Genomic DNA, 9,411 nt, shown 5'->3' with positions numbered 1-9,411 from the left:
ATCAAGATCACAAAGCAAGGTCAGTTTTGATTTGGTGGAAGGGTAAAGGATCAGGCAAAAACCAAGGTCATTTTTTAGAATAACAGGTCAAAGATCAGGGTCACATGGTACGGTTAAATTTCGACCTTTGTGTCTGTTTGAACAAACTGCCAATAGGGGAGGATGTGGAGAGGATGGAGAGCGAGAGACTAACGAGGAGAGTGTATGCGAGTGAGGTGCAGAGGGGAGGGGAAGGAAAGGGGAGGCCGAGGACGAGATGGAGAGATGGAGTGGAGAGGTATATGAGAGAGAGGGGTGTGAGCTTGGAGCAGGGCAGTGAAATGGTGTTGGACAGGGCGACATGGAGGCGATTTGTTTGTGGCCACCCCTTACGGGATTGAGGCGTCTGGCAATAGATAGACATATAGGTAGATAGTTCTGATATCATTTGGCACAAACTTTTGTGAATGATTAGAGGGTCACCCGAGTGGTTGACTTATTGTTTGGTCAAAGGTCAAGGTCACATAGCTAGGTAGACTTAAATATGTTTTATCTAATGTGGACTAATCTTTGCTGAGGGTTCAGTTTAAGACACAGAGGGAGTCGATTTTGAGAACAAAGGTTAAGGTCACAGGGAAAGGTCAAATGCCAAGTTCACTAAACAAAGTCAATTGAAAAAGTTGCGATTTACTTTGAAACAATGTTAGTGGAAGGGTTAAAGGTTATGCAAGAATAAAGTAATGGAGTTTGAGAGTAGTTTTGCAAAGGTCAAGGTCATAGGGCAAAGTCAAATATCCCTTAGTCCAGTTGCTGTACTCTCTGAGTGCTCTTTCTTATATATATATATCTATATATATATATATATTGCTGTACTCTCTGAGTGCTCTTTCTTATATATATATATATATCTATATCCATTGCCAGACGCCGTATATCCCAGACGGTCAAGGGCTCAGAGTTAATTGTTTTACAGGGAGGGTCACTAATCCTCCACTAACCCCACTTGACACGTAGGGATGCCAACAGCTTCTCGTGTTCTCAGGCGGTCACCCATCCAAGTACTAACCAGACCCAACGTTGCTTAACTTCGCTGATCAGACGGGAAGCGGTGTACTCAACGTGGCATGGCCGTTGGATATATATATATATATATATATATATATATATATATATATATATATATATATATATATATATATATATATATATATATATATATATATATATATATATATATATATATATACCCCAGACACCTGGCACACACACACACCCCCCAGACACCTGGCACACACACACTCCAGACACCTGCCACACACACACCTCAGACACTTGCCACACACACACCACAGACACCTGTCACACACACACCCCAGACACCTGGCACACACACACTCCAGACACCTGCCACACACACACCTCAGACACTTGCCACACACACACCACAGACACCTGTCACACACACATCCTAGACACCTGCCACACACACACCCCAGAAACCTGCCACACACACACCCCAGACACCTGCTACACACACACACACACCAGACTCCTGCCACACACACACACACACCAGGCATTTGGCACAGACACTACTGACTGCGACTGAAGTTGCCGATGACGTGGCTGCCTCATACTGGCAACATCTCTCTCTGTAGTCCGGACTGGCAAGAAGCCTTCGGTCATGTTAATTTGACGAGAGAGAGAGAGAGAGAGAGAGAGAGAGAGAGAGAGAGAGAGAGAGAGAGATATTACCCCTGTTAACATAAAAAAATCGCTGTATACACTAATTATCCACATACATTTACTGCCTAATAAAAATATTGTCAAACGTGAATGTCGTAGTGAAGGCGGATTCGTTGTGAATCCTCGGTGATATTGTTTTTACTTACTGTACTTTGATATGGATCTTTTTGTGTAATCCAGTATATGATTTTTAGCTTTTTTTTTGGCTATCTTATTATGCAGAGACTCACTACGCTTGCCATATCACTGAACATTGCTGCTACATAATTATTCCTTGTGTGCATAGCTAATATAATAAAGTAAATGTAATTAATACCTAAACAGCACTATTAAAGGTACTAGCATGCACTGATTTAGTACATTCCTAGTGCACATCTGAGTACTTTTTATCGTATTATACACCAGTGCTTATATGTTCTATGTATTTATTCTTATTAAATAATATCAATACAGTTTCATACACACTTCTATTATCTAATGCCTGATGCCTCAATCCCGTAAGGGGTGGCCACAAACAAATCGCCTCCATGTCGCCCTGTCCATTGCCACTTCACTGCCTTGCTCCAGCTCTCACCCCCCTCTCTCATATACCTCTCCACTTCATTCCTCCATCTCATCCTCGGCCTCCCTCTCCTCCCCCCTCATACACACTTAATCCATATTATTAGTTCAAACTTCTGTTTCTGACAGTACAAATTTTTTGACATATACCTTGCTTTACCAGATCCCGGCTGAAAAATCGCGAATGAACTTAGGCTTCTGTAGAGTTTTGATGACATATCTAAGTTACTCATTCCTACCCTGCCGTCATACTCTCTGCTCTCTCCCAGAGATTTACTAAACACTTGTAAAATTATACACTTCACACCGGTAACACATATTTTATTATTATCATCCCTAATTTTTATTCAGCTTAGGACAGACTGATCTAAATGGAGGACACAGATGCCTCCTGTAATACCCCCTTCACTACGAGATGATCTTTCCGTAGTTCAGTAATGTCGTCTGGAGGTATGAATGATTAAAAAGAACAATAAATAACCGGATTCTAGGGGAAAATCACTAGCGTTACGCACGACCCAAATCACCAGCCAATAATGTAAACTATGTACTGGTGTATGGAATGGGGTATTTAAGCCAAGTAAGTGCAAATACACAGCCACATTACTAAGAAAGTGGTCTGTTGCAGCACCATGTGGTGGTACTTTCATGGGCACTGCCTCTCACAATTTCATCTAATGCATGAGGCACTATGTTTGTATCTGTGGGCACGTATGTCTTAAATGCATAGTGAGAAACCTTCACCCTGACCAGGCTTTAGCCAGCTCCTCCCTCACCTTGCAAGAGGCATCGTGGTGGGGGCCGCAAACTGCTAGATATCACTTGCCTCACCTGAATGAAAGTAAAGGTGGAGTCAGGAGGCAGCGAAAAATAGGCTGAAATGAGTAATGTCAGCACGAATATATTTTCTTTATTTCAATTCACCTTGCACAAAATAATCAAAACGCAAATGTTGATACAGACCTACAGAGACATTATAGGTGGACATGATGGCAGGTATGAATAGAGATGTACTTAGAAATACTTACCACTTTTACCTGCGGCATATGATCCTGGCAGTTTCTCCACTAGTTTTTTGTTTTTTGTTTTGTTTACTAAATCAACCAATTACCATTTTTAATTATGAAATATCAGGGAAAAACTCAGCATCTGTCTCTGTATCCGACTGTAGGCATAGAGACAACATTTCTCTCACAGAGGCCCTGCAGTCCTCGTACGGGCCACACACCACATGTTACCATTTTGGCGTTTATGTTCACTGCCCACACATAATAATAATATGGTTCTCATGCAGGACTGTCGTAAGATATAAGGGTAGGCGTATGTTATGACATGTTTACTTGTTTTCTCCAAGATGCGAGAAATGAAATTAAAACCATTGACCTATTCCCTGCCTTAACCTGGGATCCATCTCGCGTTTTCTCGAACAAAAAAAAAAAAAAAAAAAAAAAAAAAAACTTCTAAACATCTGACCACCAACAGTCCTGCATGGAATAATGGTGTCATACATTAATACCAAATTTATCCGGGTAGCTCTAACGGATACCAGATAAATGGTGACCGTTTGTGTAGAATTTACCTGCGCTACGTCAGGCAAAATGTTGTGTTGTACATCGGGAAAAAGAAGAATGTTCCGCTGCGTCGGCAACTGTTGTGTTATATAGGCAGTAGTGGAGGTGGATGGCTATGACAATTGTGCTGTCAAGTGCCGTTAGTGTAGATTTTAGTGGTGGGAGTGTGGTGCTGGATGATGGTGGTTGTTGGCAGCATGATGGTGTGGAATGACGGCAGTGGATGATGGCAATATGGTAGGCTGCTGGCACTACTGATGCATCTATCCAGTGGACGTATTGATAGTATGAGCATGGTTTAGTGGAAAACTGGTTGCGGTATTGTGGTTTTGTGTTGGCAAATGCATTGTTACGTTAGGTATAGGTAATGTGGTAATAGTTTGGAAAAGGCATAGTTGTGGTACTGTGATTGTGTGGTTGTAGTAGGATGGAGACCGAATGATGAAAATGCAGTACTGTGATAGTATGGTTGTTGAAGACGACGGCAGAATATGGCATGAGCGAGCTGGAAAATCTGAGGTAGATGAAAGTCACAAGGAGGTTATAACTACCTTGCTGTGACGGCTAAATGTAGACTTCAAGGTGGCGATAATAATAACTGATGGCACTCTGATTATAAAAACGTAACAGAACAGTGTAGGAATATCATTGCGCTGATGGCTGGAACACCAAGCCAGCCAACTAACAGTGGTCGGTAAAGACACACCAGTGTAGTATTGGCTCAGTCACTCCCCGACAACGCACTGACAGGTATATAGGCAATGACACCCTTTATAAACACTGCATACATGGGGTGGGGGAAGGAGGGAGGTGGGAGATTATGAGCGTCACTGAAATAATGTTAGAGACAAGAGAGGATTGCCAGGTGACCATAGAGGGCATGCTATAAATCAGGGTATGAAAGCGAAGTAGACTGGAATAAGAAGTGTAAACAGAAACAAGGCATGGTAAAGGACAGAGAGCTGGGATGGAAAAAAGTTGCGTGTGGAACAGCAGGGTGTATAAAACAAAATATGCTGGTATAGTAGGATGACCTTATATGGATTTAAGTTGTTGGAATTGGACCAGAAAGATGTGTTAATGAACAAATTGTAACACTGCATATAAATCTTATTTCTTTAAATAGATGGAAGGTGGAGGTCGCTGATCTCACCCTGTATCTCTCACTATGTGGGCAATAAACCTAAATATATTTTAACCAACTAGAGTACAGTAACTAATTTTCAGTTAAAGCCACATTGGATGAAAGAATCGATAAAGTTCAAGACTTCTGATATATAGACAGGTGCTTGGTACCCTTGCAAGCTTTAGAATACTGCTTAAATATACCTACTTGCAGTTTGAATAAACCCCTTACTCTACAACCTTCCCCACAAAAAAACTATCTATCTATCTATTGCCAGACGCCTCAATCCCGTTTGGGGTGGCCACAAACAAATCACCTCCAAGTCGCCCTGTCCAACGCCATTTCACTGCCCTGCTCCCAACTCACACACCCCTCTCTCATATACCTCTCCACACCATCCCTCCATCTCATCCTCGGCCTCCCCCTCCCTCTTCCCCCCTCCACCTCACTCACATACACTCTCTTAGTCAGTCTTTCACCCTCCATCCTCTCCACATGGCCAAACCACCTCAGTGTGTTCCTCATAACACTTCCTTTCACATCCACATCCACACCACAACGCTCCTTTATATCCTCATTCGTCAGCCTGTCTCTCCATGTGACTCCACAGGCTCCTCTTAATTAACTCATTTCCACTGCTCTCACTCTTGACTTGTGTCCTTCCAACAACGTCCAAGCTTCACTTCCATACGTTAGAGTTGGTATCACAATACAGTCATGTAGTAACTTTTTCACTTCCATGCTCACTTCCCTGTTTCTTATCACTGCTTTCAAACAACCAGCAACCTTTCTTCCCTGCTGTACCCTTTCAAGCACTTCACCCTCCAAACCTCCATCCTTACTCATCACACTACCCAAGTACTTAAACGTACTCACATTTTCCAAGTCCTCACCATCCAACCTCGCTGTACATTCACTGGCTTCACCTCTCTCAAAGACCATCACTTTACTCTTCCCTATATTCACCTTTAGATTCCGTTTCTTACACACTCTCCCAAACTCATCCACCAAGCCTTGCAGCTCCCCTTCGTCTTCACTCAACAACACAGTATCATCTGTAAACAAGAGTGCAGGGAGTTTCCAAACATTACCCTCTCTCACCAGGGCCACTCCAACATCCACTATCCTACCTTGTACCTCTTTTATTACCCAATCCATGTACAGATTGAACAACCATGGAGACATGACACATCCCTGTTTCAACCCAGATTTCAAAGAGAAAAATTCACTTAGTTCACCATCCACACGCACTGCAGCCTTCGCACCATCGTACATACTCTTCACAGCATTCAACAACTTCCCATCTACTCCATATATTCTTAACACTTTCCACGATCCTTGTCTATCCACCCTGTCCTATGCTTTCTCCAAATCCATGAAAGCCGCATACAAATTCTTTCCCTTCTCTAGAAACTTTTCCACTAAAGATCTAAGAATGAATATCTGATCTACACAACCTCTTCCCTTCCTAAAGCCTCCCTGTTCTTCTCCAACTAATTTCTCTGTTCTTTCTCTAACTCTGTCAATAAGTATCCTACCTTACACTTTTCCTATTATACTAAGAAGACAAATGCCCCTATGATTACCACACTCTTCTTTTTCCCTTTTTCCTTGGTACAAAGGAATAATTATACCTGACTTCCAATACTCCAGGACTCTACCTTCCTCCCAGGCCAATTTGCACATCTTCCACATCCATTCTACTACTATCTCTCCCCCATGCTTCAGCATTTCACCACACACTCCATCAATTCCTGGGGCTTTCCCCAATTTAACTTTCTTCATTGCTTCCACAACTTCTATCCTACTGATTTCTTCCTGTCTTCTGACCTCCCTCCTTCTCCCAGCCATTCCCCAGCCACTTATACTCGCATTACTTCCATCCTCTATGTTCAACAATTCCTTAAAGTGTTCTCTCTATCTGCTCATTTTTCTCCCTTCTCCACTAGTAATCTACCATTTTTATCTTTCACTCCCCTGCTAACTTCACTTCCACCCTGTCTTACTCTTTTCACCTCTTTCCAGAACATTTTCTTACAGTCCCTCCACTTTACACTCAAATTCCTTTCAAATTCCTCATCCACTCTCTTCTTACTCTCTCTTACTAATCTTTTCACCTCTCTTTCTACATATAACTCTCTCTTCCGCCTCTCAACTTCTTCCACGCCCCTATTTCTCATCCATTCATTGTATGCTTTCTTCTTTTGTGCCACAGCGTGTCTCACCTCTTCAGTCCACCATGCTGTTTCTTGCACCCCCCTCCGTCTTCTCTTCCTTCCACACACCACATCACATGCTGCACATATTTCTTCTGTAAATATCCTACACACACCTTCCACGTCTCCCATCTGCTCCAATTCATATTTGCCTAATCGTTCCTCCACTTCTCTCTTTTACTCTGCCTTTTTCTCATCCTCTTGTAACCTTTCCACTCTCCTTGCAACTACTCCTTCCTCTCGTCTTTCCATTCTTCTGTTCCTCCATCTTACTTGAATCCTAATTCTGGCCACCACCCAGTAGTGGTCAGAAAGTCCACTCCTCCAACCTCTATAAGCTCTTGCATCCATTACACATCTTCGCATCCTTTCATCCACACACACATAATCAATCATTGCCTTCCTTTCATTCAGTTCACCACCCACCCTTCTCATCACTCGCCATGTATACCTGTGGATCATTTTATGCCTGAAGATGGTATTGGCTATCACCAACCCCTCCCAGCACAAATGTCCACTAACGCACTCCCATTCTCAACTATCTCAGCAGGCACACCCCACTCACCAACTATTCCATCCACCTTCACATTCCCAACTTTACCATTCATATCACCGATCAAAAACACTCTCTTATTGCTTCCAAACTTTTCCATGCACACTTCTACATTTGTCCAGGACTCTTCTCTCACTCTTCTAGCACGATCTTGCGTTGGCGCATACACACACACAATCGCCCACACTTGTATTCCAACTTTCAACTTTACCCACACAATCCTTGACCCAACTGATCCATACTGTCTTATGCTCTTCTTCTATCTTTTACTCACAACTATACATACTCCTTCCTTTGCCTTCTCATTCTCACCTACTCCTGCACATATACCCCATCCATACTCCCATTCTCTCACACTTTCTCCTCACCATTTTGTTTCAGTTATTCCACATACATCCACTTTCGCACCCTCAAGCACCTGGACAATCTCTCTCTCTTTCACCTCGTCATTCGCTCCTCTTACATTCCATGTACCCATTACCAAGTCCTTTGTCCGGTCCTGGGTCGTCATCGTTTGGTCAGTCCTTGTCCGAGGCTTCTTGTTTGTTTTTTTAGTTAGTTGTTTTCGGGGAGGGGCATTAACCCTCCGCCAACCTTTTTAGTCACCTTTTACGACAAGCAGGGATACTGGGGGAGTATTCTTGAAACCCTTCCCTACCCCCAGGGGGGTAGAGGGGGGTTTCAAAATGCTTTTACAAAAAAAAATCATGAAGTCACACGAATTTCTAGTTTTTTGTCAATGGGTTCAAATAATCCGCCTAAAAATTCTGCGATCTCTGAGGCAGCCAATGAATGCCACAAATGTGAGTCCGGCTTAACGTTTTCCCGAGCGGATTAATTGGCGAGGGAATACCCGCTCCCTCACCTCCCCCCCCCCCACACACACATCCTGGTTTTAACGCAGAACTCGGTAGCAACGAAATTTCTGGATACAAAAACCCACACTGGCAGACGAAAAAAGATGTATTCCAAACAGTTTCGGCGACAGCTGTCGCCCTCTTCAGTGGATCTACAGACCAAGAGTGGTACATACAAATGCCGAGAAGCTGCTTATATGCAGGGTGAGGACACGTTTTCCCAACCACACCTGATGTGACCTCACCTGACTCTCCCTCTACTCTGTCCACGACCTGAGTGAGGGATTACAAGGGGCGGCAAGGACCTTGCCACCAATCCTCTCATCACTGGATCTAATTTATACATTCCTTCACCATGGTTAAAATTATTATATCTCTCTATACATACAGCTTCCACAATCCTACGTTTCTTATAGTTACTACATTTGTACAATATTTGGCTAGAATTCCAGTCCAAAACTCTACTGATTTTATTGATAAGATTAAGTCTCTCAGTTTCTCCAGTGGCAGGTTGGTCAGTTTTGATGTAGACTCGCTTTTTACTAAAGTCCCTATTGAAGATATAATTAGTTTCTTGGAAGAAAAATTACCTAATTGTAACATTGATCTCGGCATGCCACATGATGTCTTTCTCCAACTTATTAGCCTTTGTGTGCAGTGTAATGCATTTTCTTTTGGTGATCAGTTTTTCATGCAAAAGTTTGGTATGGGTATGGGCTCGCCCCTCTCTCCAATTCTTAGTAACCTGTACATGGAATATTTTGAATCCAACCTTCTTACCACCATATCTCCTCAAAATTTA

General features: G+C 42.8%; 1 non-coding gene across 1 annotated transcript; it reads right to left on the bottom strand.

Annotated features, from left to right (window-relative positions):
* Positions 1 to 996: 996 nt before the first annotated feature.
* Positions 997 to 1,115, bottom strand: LOC145402637 (5S ribosomal RNA). Its single transcript, XR_013897831.1, has one exon. It is a non-coding gene; the product is annotated as a 5S ribosomal RNA (ribosomal RNA).
* Between the last annotated feature and the right edge of the window lie 8,296 nt (positions 1,116 to 9,411).

This window comes from Coenobita brevimanus, chromosome 6 (assembly GCF_032717465.1).
Source record: "Coenobita brevimanus isolate Jiangsu-jjx chromosome 6, ASM3271746v2, whole genome shotgun sequence".
Classification (NCBI taxonomy): Eukaryota; Metazoa; Arthropoda; class Malacostraca; order Decapoda; family Coenobitidae; genus Coenobita; species Coenobita brevimanus.
The sequence above is the reverse complement of the archived record's forward strand: the minus strand, read 5'-3'. Positions and strand labels throughout refer to the sequence as shown.